Source organism: Cyrtonyx montezumae, unplaced genomic scaffold (genome assembly GCF_038088225.1).
Source record: "Cyrtonyx montezumae isolate F1298 unplaced genomic scaffold, pur_monq_1.0 scaffold_17, whole genome shotgun sequence".
Lineage (NCBI taxonomy): Eukaryota > Metazoa > Chordata > Aves > Galliformes > Odontophoridae > Cyrtonyx > Cyrtonyx montezumae.
The window spans coordinates 25114513-25124000 of NW_027071903.1; positions in this window are offsets into that span (position 1 = coordinate 25114513).

The window sequence follows — 9488 nt, forward strand, 5'->3', positions numbered from 1 at the left end:
TACAGAAGGGCTCACAGGAGCCAAGTTTGGGAGAAACAACTGTTGAGTTAGTGTTATTTGATTATCTTGGGGTTCTGTCCCAACGTTGGTCATTCTGCAATGCATTGCTGTATGCTGCCTTGTAAAAGAGGTCAAGGAAGCCCTACTATGTGTAAAACCAATGAATTTAGAAAACCTCATCCTGAATGTGGGCATAGCCTGACCACTTCATAGAATCATAGGATGGTTTGAGTAGAAAGGGAGCCTGAAAGGCCATCTATCCCAACTCCCCTGCATAGAACAGGGACACCCACAGCTCCATCAGTGCTCACAGCCCCTCCAGTCTGACTGTGGGTGTCTCCAAGAATGAGCACCCACCACTTCTCTGGGCAACCTGTGCCAATGCCTCACCATCCTTATGGTAAAAGACTTCTTCCCTTATATCCAATCTACATTTCCCCTCTCTGTCCTCTTCTTTCTTGTAGACCCCTAGTTGATGGCAAGCACTTCATGGCCCACACCACCGGGCTCCTGTCACCTGGGGCTTATGATGCTCACCAGCTGTGTTGCATGCAGACCAGTGCAATGCTGCCTTTGCCTGAGGTGTGAGACTTGCTGATCTGTCCCTGAACCAAGAACTTCTAAATACAGGTCACTGCATTTGATCAGCAGCTGGTCTTAAGGGAAGGGATCAGGATGTGCACAGCCCAGTAATCTGTAGCAGATGTTGATTTAAAAGGCATACCCCAGTTCAAGCAGGAATTAATTAAGTAAAGTCTTACAAGCCGTGTTATGAGGAAAACAGATGAAAAGATCACAGGAGCCCCTCTGCTTTTTTATTAAAAAAAAAAACAACCAACCAAACAAACAAAAACCCACCACCAATAAAAACAACAACAAAAAAAAACCCACAACAGTTTAGAACAACTGACCACAATTTGGCAGTCCAGTGGGATAAGGCTTGCTTTTGGATGCCCCAGTTAGGGATTTACACAGATGCAAACTGCTGGCAGTCAACTCAGTGCTGGAGAAACACCAAACCTCAGCACCGCACTCACTGGGCTGTGGCTCGGTGGGGCCTATAGGCAGAGTGCTGTGCAAATATTCCTACCAGGGATAAAAAAAGTGTTTGGGGACTCTAAGAGTCTTACTTTTGATCACAAGTTCTATGCATGAGGTAAAAGGCAGGAAAAGAGAAGAACACACAGGCAACAAGAGGAGCTTTGGCTCCAGCCTAGCACTGCCCACCCCATGGAGGACCTGTGTTGTTATGGGTTATAGAAGCCCATGGGAAGCGAATTTATCAGCAGGTACATGGCAAACACTGAAGGAAAGGGTGGCATGGGAGGGGCTATTCCCACTCACTAAACCAAGTTCAACTCAAATACATATTAAGTAAGGCATGACAGAAAAATCTGAGTACAAAACTTGCAGAAGTTTATCAAAAAAACAAACACCCCAAAGTGAACTTTTGTTCTGCACTGATATCATACATTTCCCTTTGCAGTATGTGTGTAATAACAGTCTGAGTAACTCATCCCAGCCCTGGTCCTACAGGCTGGAGAAAAACCAAAAGATGTCTTAATCCACATTGACAACAGAGTCCACAACTCCCTGTGCCATGCCTGGACTGGACCATGCTCACAGTGGAGCTTCCACCCAAACCAAATGATTTTCCACAGGAAAATTCAGCTTCTTCGCAAGGGAATGTCTCATTTTCTTGCCAACACTTCATGAAACTTAAAGGCGTTTTAATCACAGGAACAGTTTTCCTGCTGCTGGTGACTCACTGCTCGGTGCTCAGCACTGAGTGCCTCACTTTGGCTGAAGCATGTTGTCTTGTGAAGGCTGTGTGGTAAATCAGCTTGTGGACAGACTGATTGCAGGGGCTGCATTCAAATTGTGTTGCATATTATGAGCTTGAAAGGAGCTTGAAAGCAGGAAGCAGACTGATCTAATAGCGGTAGGACAAGGGGGGAATGGCTTTATATTAAAAAGGGGAGATTTAGGTTAGATGTTAGGAGGAAACTCTTCACTCAGAGGGCAGTGGGACCCAGGAATCGCTGCCCAGAGCTGTGGGTGCCACATCCCTGGAGGTGCCCAAGGCCAGGCTGGGTGGGCCCTGGGCAGCCAGAGCTGCGGGGAAGCCAGCACACAGCAGGTTTGAGCTCAACGATCTAAAGATACCCCCTGTGCCCCCGTGACAACGAGCCAAAGGTAACTGTGCTCTGGGCGTGGGGTCGGTGGGCCTTCACCCTCAGAAGGAACCAGGCAGTGCGGGTACCTGAGGGCAGCGGCCGGTGATGCTGCGGGCGGCCGGACTACGAGTCCCAGCGTGCCCGGCAGGGCCGGGGCCGCGCTGCGCAGCCGCCGCGCCGGGCACCCACCTGCCGCCGCCGGGCTCGGGGCGCAGAGGGGAGCAGGCGGCGGCGCGGCGGGGTAAGGCGGGGGAAGGAGGGGTAAGGTAGGGAAGGCAGCTGCGGCGGCTCCGCACGGTGCGGGGTGGGGCGGTGCGGGTGCGGTGCGGGCGGCGGAGCATCCTCGGTCGGGGCGCGGCTGGCCCGGGCGGTGCCAGCGGGTGCGGGAGCCCGGTGCGGGGCTCAGCCCCATCCTCTCGGATTGAGTCGGTTTGGAGCGATCGGTGTCGTTTTGCAGCACGTTTTGAGAGGTGATGCATGTGTGTTTACTTCGGTGCGCTCACATCCTTTATGCCGGGCGTTAAATGATGAAGCTAGGATGAGGCAGTTTAACGAAATAGGAAGGTGGGAAGGTATTTTTGTAAAGGAAGATGAGCGGGGAGTGCAGTGTATTTGTGTGGCAGAAAAGCAGCAGCACCAGGGGTAGGCGTTGCATTACGCTCCAGTGCGGCAGAGCAGCCTGGAATAAATGTGCCAGTGCCGGGCTGAGGAGCAAGATGCTCATCTAGTAACACTGCCAAGCTGTCGGTGAGCAAAATGTGTCCTCAAGGTATCACAAATACTCTTCTTGATCATTTTCTGATGACAAAATGATCGTTAACTCCTATGCTAATTCAGGGTTTTTTAGTTTGGCAGAAGCTTTGAGGGAATCCCTATTGCCAGGGGGAAAAGTGATGAAACAAATCCAGAAATGCAACAATGTAAAACATCAAATAATTGTTGGAACGGGTCCTATTTTTCTACCTGGAATAATAGACTGTATATCTACACTTCCAGAAGCATTTGGTAGAAGTCTTCAGTAAGGTATTGTGTCATGTGTTTGAAGTAAACAGATCCGGTCTTTCCAATATCTCATCATACAAAAGCTGATTATTCTCAGAAGATGCCCTTGAACCTCTGTTCTGCCCTGGAGGTAGGAAGGTGTACTGGGAAAGAACACCTGGGACCAACTGGCCTAATACTGCAGGCATCGCCTCCTCAAACACCTTGAGAGGGAGACGTGAACTCAACATCAGGGCTGTATGGTGTTCCTGTGTATGTATTCTGATGACATTATCATCTTTGTGCCATTGTTCTCCACTCCTTTGCTTGCTAATAGACTCTCTGCTGTGGTGCTGTATTATATCTCCTAGCTGAGCTTCCACAAAATACAGAGAGGTTTGGACTTCTGCCATTTGATAGAGGATGATTGAGGTTCTGTGAGCTGTGTTAGTGGCTTTGCTGACCCACAGTCTTCACCTGTCTTCTCTCCCATTCCTCTAGCTTGGTTGGTTCATCTGAACTTAGCCAGTAGTGTGTCTCATCTTCACGATCTAAATCACTTTGTTCAAAATGGTGCACTTTGCTCTGTTGTGTAACTTTTCTTCCCTTCCCTTCCCAAATTATTATTGTTTATTTCCTCTGCTTTACTACTTCTGGCAAGCAATGTTTATGCATTCCTGCTGTCTAGGGTTTTCTGTAGCATTCCTAAGTTACCGAATGTCCTGGCCTGATGTTTTCCATGGTTGGCTTTCCTTTTAGCTGAAGCTGTGGCAGCTCTGCAGGGTTTTGCATTAAGAGGGATCAGACGGTGTCCTTTAGCCATGTGTACCCACACATCAGGTTATGGAATGGAAAGCACAAGCGTAGTCCTGGTTTCTGTTTAACAGTGAAATTCCTCATCTTTATCTAATGCTACAGAAACATGCAAATTGACTTTTAAAATCCTTCATTTGGATTTTTTCTATCTGGGGATAATTCTTGACCCCCGCACATGCTTCACAGAATCAAAGCTGCAGGGTCTGGTAGCTATCGAAAGAGGTTACGATATCATAATAACGATGCTGCTTTCCTCCAGCTGCTCTCCAAAGGTACTTGCCTGTTCACACAGAGTGCTGACCAGCATCACCACTGGTAGTCTCCATTGGGACACTGATGGGCAGCAGCTGCTCATATAGCTCAGCTGTGGGGTGTTTCTGTTCACATCACAGTCAAAGCTCACGGACAACAGCCTTTGGGTGGGGCTGCCATTGCATAGTCCATCTATATAAGAAGACTTTGCTCTCCAGGATTTCAGGCTCATGCTTTACACCACCCTTGATTTCAGACAGAAAATATTCTATGTTTATAGTAGTATAAAAGCTAACTAATATTATGATTTTATAGAAGAGTTATATGAGGGCAGTAAGGCATGTAGTTACAGTGTTTTCCTGTGTGCCTGCTCCAGTCAAACAGCTGCAGGGTACGATGCTTGCAGAGGAAAGAGTTCTGCTCTGTGCCATCCGTTTGGCTGCTGCTGGTGGCAGCTGTTGTTCAGCCCAAGCCATGGTGCAGCCTCAGTTACGACCCTGCATGGATTTCCTAAATAAGTTATTGAGTCCTGAAGATGCAAGAAATCTGCATTCTAATTCTCCAGAGTCACTAGTCACAATGAGCAGAAATAGAAGATGACTGCTTCATTATTTTACAACCAAAGCTTTACCCCTCTAAGACCATGGCAGAGGATCTTCCTGCAGGAGACATGACAGAGGGACAGGTCTCTATCCTGTTTTTTACACCTGACACAACACTGGTGTGCCTGAACACCCTAACAGCAATCCCACTGCTGTCAGGAATGTTTAGGTTAGTTTGGTTAGTTCAGTCGTTGTCTTTCTGTAGGTAGGAACTGAGTGACATGTGGTTTGCTGGTTATGGCCAGTGGGCTGTGCACTACCATGTGGTCAATGCCTAGTTAGTCGTTATGTTTTTTTGGTATGGAAACAATTCTAGTGGTTATGATCTAAAAATATAATTTCATCCAGAAATAGGTTATAAACTTGTCAGCCATTGTAAAGAAAATTAGTTCCTTCCCAGGACTTGCTTTCATGTTTTGAACAGTTATGAATAGTACTGTTAACGTTACTTTGGAAAGAATTAGAACTTATCATGTACATTTATTCTGCATTTAAATGGGAGAAGCATTAATGTTTTATATTTCTTCTATTGCCAGTGAAAACACTCCTGTAATTATTTGAATCAAAGGGACTGCTTCCCTGTGTATCTTCATTAATAATGGTACAGTCATATGGGTAATTTTGCAATTTACATGATGGTTATTTTCTTATAAAGGGCACGGTCAAACTCCAGTTGAAATTAATTGGTGTCTTGCATTTTGTTTGACTGTCGGTCTATGTTACTGTAACATAAACTACAGAGTGGCATAAGAGTGATCAACTGGCTCATCCTGTTATGGAATGGAGTGTCTGATCACTACCTGATCCTCCTAAAGGTTCAAACCTAGACTAATATTAGGACATCATAATTGTTAATTATTTACTGGTCTCTTTATGGGACTAAAGCAGTTGCTAGGAACAGAATGTGAAGTAACTCTAGATTAGCCCTGGGGAGAAAAAGCATTTACATGAAGTGACATTTTCTGCCAAACATGTTTTAATCATATAAATGGAAATGTAATGAGATAATTTGCCAAACATAAAATCTGGGACCACACATCATTTTTTAGATGAAATATATCCTTGCAAATGCACTGCTAGCATTTGGTGGCAATTTGAGTAATCAAATGGATATCTAATCTGTTGGACTGTTTACATTGTAGTAAATTAGGATAAAAGGAAAATAGTGCTCTACAGACCAGAATGTGCAAGTCTAGAAACTATACTGGTAGATAGCAATACTAACTCACAGAAACAAATAAATCCCTTTTGTAGTCCTTGCTGAGGCACCTAGAACATCTGCAGGGCCTGCTTTGAGCTTAGTGTCTGTAGGTGAAAGGTGCATGACCTCAGCCCACCAGCACAGCCATTCATCTCCAAGTATTTCCAGGTGGGGAAGACAGGCATGGGAGAATTTTTTTTTCTGCTGCAAATGAAGTTAAGGGCATTTCTAATAAACTGTAGTCAGAAACAGAAGTCAGGTACTGTACAACAGCGCAGTGAAACCCACTCTGTTTGAAAGTTTTAAATATATCAAGTACTCTAAGGCATCTTTTGCTAAAGTATGACAAATGATGGCAAGCTGATCTGGGAGAGACCTGGCAACATAACCACTGCCCTGGGCAGCCTTGAATTCAATGCAGCCTGGTGCCCCTTACTCATATCAGGACCTCTAGCTGATATAATTTTCATCATGCACACAAAAAAAGTCAGTCTTATAATGTTTCACTATGTTGTCCCACCCTATTGCTGTGCTCTGCTGGACCAAATGCATCCTTTCTACATCTTTAAAGATTCCAGAACCTCCTAGTTCTAAACCAGAAGGAAATATTGTACCATGATGGATGATCTTGTACATCTTTTTCAACCTTGGTGATTCAATGATTCTACAATACTCGAGCTCCAAGTATGCATCTCCCTTTTGATCATGGTTGGAAAGCACACATTGGTCATGTGTTTTTTATGTTTACATACAGAAATTAAAAGAACCTAGGCTATACGTCATACAGCAGAGTATTTCTCAAAAAATATATATATTTAAAGCATCAGCTTTCAACAGCCTAGCCTCATTTTTTATAGCAGCTTCTGGACAGCAGAGAGGTTATCAGTGTGGAGCTGGATTCAAGGCAGTGTTGACAGGATGGTGCAGAAGAGTCACCTGAATCTCACAGCATCTGCTTGTGTGGCACAAACACTGTTCTTAATCATAACGGCCCCAATCCTATTTATTTGGTCCAGTATCAATTTAACTCAGGATTTATTCCACCTGTTCCTCACGTTTGTGCTTAGCTAGTTGAGACAAAAGAAAGTGAAGAACTTTTCCACATTTACAGATCAGTTCCAGGGCTGTTCTTCAGAACACAAATAGTCATTGCTGTCGGTGTGGAGAAAGCTCAAAAGGGATTGTACATTAGGATTTCATTTATAAATAGCAGTTGCTGTGATCTGCAATTCTTGAAGCCATTTAGTAGCACAGAAGGATGATAATAAAAAACTACTTATGTACCATAAGAAAATATAGGAGTTACAACAGCACTGACCACCTACAGCTGTAATGATTTTATGCAGACTGAGAAGTTTCTCCTATTTTGCCTTTGAAAATGTGTTTTGAATCCTTGTATTGATAGCAAAGGGTGAAAAAGCTGCCCCTAATTAAACAGAAATATGTATTTCTTTCCTTAGAAACAATCAAAGGCAAAATGACAGCAAAATGGAGACTTTGAAGCTCTCTGTGGAACATCTGTGCTCCACAAAGCTTCACAAGTAGCACACAGCAGAAGTGTTGCTAGGTACAGTTCTGCACTGTCCTGATGTCACAAACAGTACCTGCTGGGCATCTAGTGGCACGCCTTGCAGCTTAGGAGTATGTGAGCTCGTGTTAAACTGTTGCTCAGTACTGAAACTAAATGGAAAAAGAAATACAATTTGTCATCTTCTCTTCGTTAATCTCAGTATTCACCCTTCCCTGTAAGTTTGAACAGGAACTCCGTAGTCTTAGCTGCGATCCCTCATTCTGCTTTCCTCAGTGTCCCTGATGCAAGGCCACGCTGAGCAGCACAGTGCCTCTGCAGCTGGTTGGAACATCTCCTCCCTCTGACACCTGATCTGCCTTTGTGTGCTCAAGATAAGGGCAGCCAGGAGCTGCTGCTAGTTATGTTTGCTTTTCTTCAGTTTTCAGAATGTTTATTTCCTACAGTAACCATAACAAAAGCAACCCAAGTGGATATAAGCTGTAAAAAGTCAACAGTGTGTGTACACTCATGAAGTCAAACTAAGCAGAGCAGACAGCATATGGCCCTGTTTACATACACAAAATTAAGAGAATGGAATCCAATTAGGAAGGTGCAGATAGCAGTCATCACATTACAGCGCCATTTCCAGGGCGTGTGAACTCAGGGCTTCAGCATTTCCTTTTCAGGCTGATTGATGCTGACTTGCTAGATTCATCTTGTTCCCTTGGTTCCTCATAACGTGATTGTAGTGAAATGTTGATAGTGATGCCAGAGGCTGAACATGAAGGCTAGCACCCCAGCAGGGCTCCCTGAATGAGGGGCAAGCTCCAGGAAAGCCTCACTGCCTGCAGGGACTGCGGGCAGAGGATCCCCTTTAGCAGTTCTTTTTTGCTTTTTGTTCAGTAACTGAAGAGTAAGACACAGTTGTGAAAGGGAGAATATCGAAGGAATTTCTGCCATGAACACATACACACAAGAAAAGCATCATTTCAAACTCTTTCACACCCTGCTGACATTAATGTGGGTTATCCAATAGTGCTTTGTGCCATGACAGATGTGACACTGACACATTTAATAGCAGGGGTAATATTTCTCTTTGGATACCCTTGCTGCACCTGGTCAAATCTCTTCCTAAGGGTTAAAAGGAAGCAGTTACGGTATTGAAAACTGTCATGTGTTGAAAAGTGCCTCCTGGCATGCTGCCCTTTATGACTAAACCTTTAAACAGTTGACAAGGAAGTCAGAAACATCTCCAAAACAAACCTGACTCTTCAGTAATTACCCATTAGTACCTGGCTTCAACTTTGCAACCTTTTTCATGGCAGCCCTTACATCCATGGTCTTGCTGGTAGTGGTAAAACCACTGGAAGATGCTCTCCCAGCTGCTGGGCCCAGGCAGGGAGAGCTGTGCTGTGCTCTCACCTGGTGCTTTTCCAACAATATCTAACAAACCCGACCTCGGGATTATGTGTCTGTCTTTCCCAGGGTTGTGATTGAACTGTAATAAAAGAAACATTTAAACCATTAAATAGAGTTTAGAAGCTCTAATCCCCTCAAAGAAATGTTTTCATCCCGTTAATGAGTGCCAGGCTGAAATGCTGTGTGTTTAATGAGTTTATCCAAAGGAACTTTGAGAAGGCACCTGATCCCTTAGTACTGTTGTACTGCTCTTCAATTTGTCTTCACAGTTTAAAGAATTTACTTCTCATTTTAACAAAACTGCTGTTTTGAGATATTGATTGTTGCTTTGTTTTCAGTTTTTGCTCAAATGTAACTCCCACATTATATATGATAGAATTTTGATTACACATGAATCTTTCACAGCTCCTGTAACTTTGTGAAACATAACTTCCATAAGCAACTCACAATTTAGCAGGGCTAATAAACTGAGTAGTAAAAGAAGGAGGCTCTATGGTGAAAATAGTGCTTTTCCTTGGATCATTGTGTTT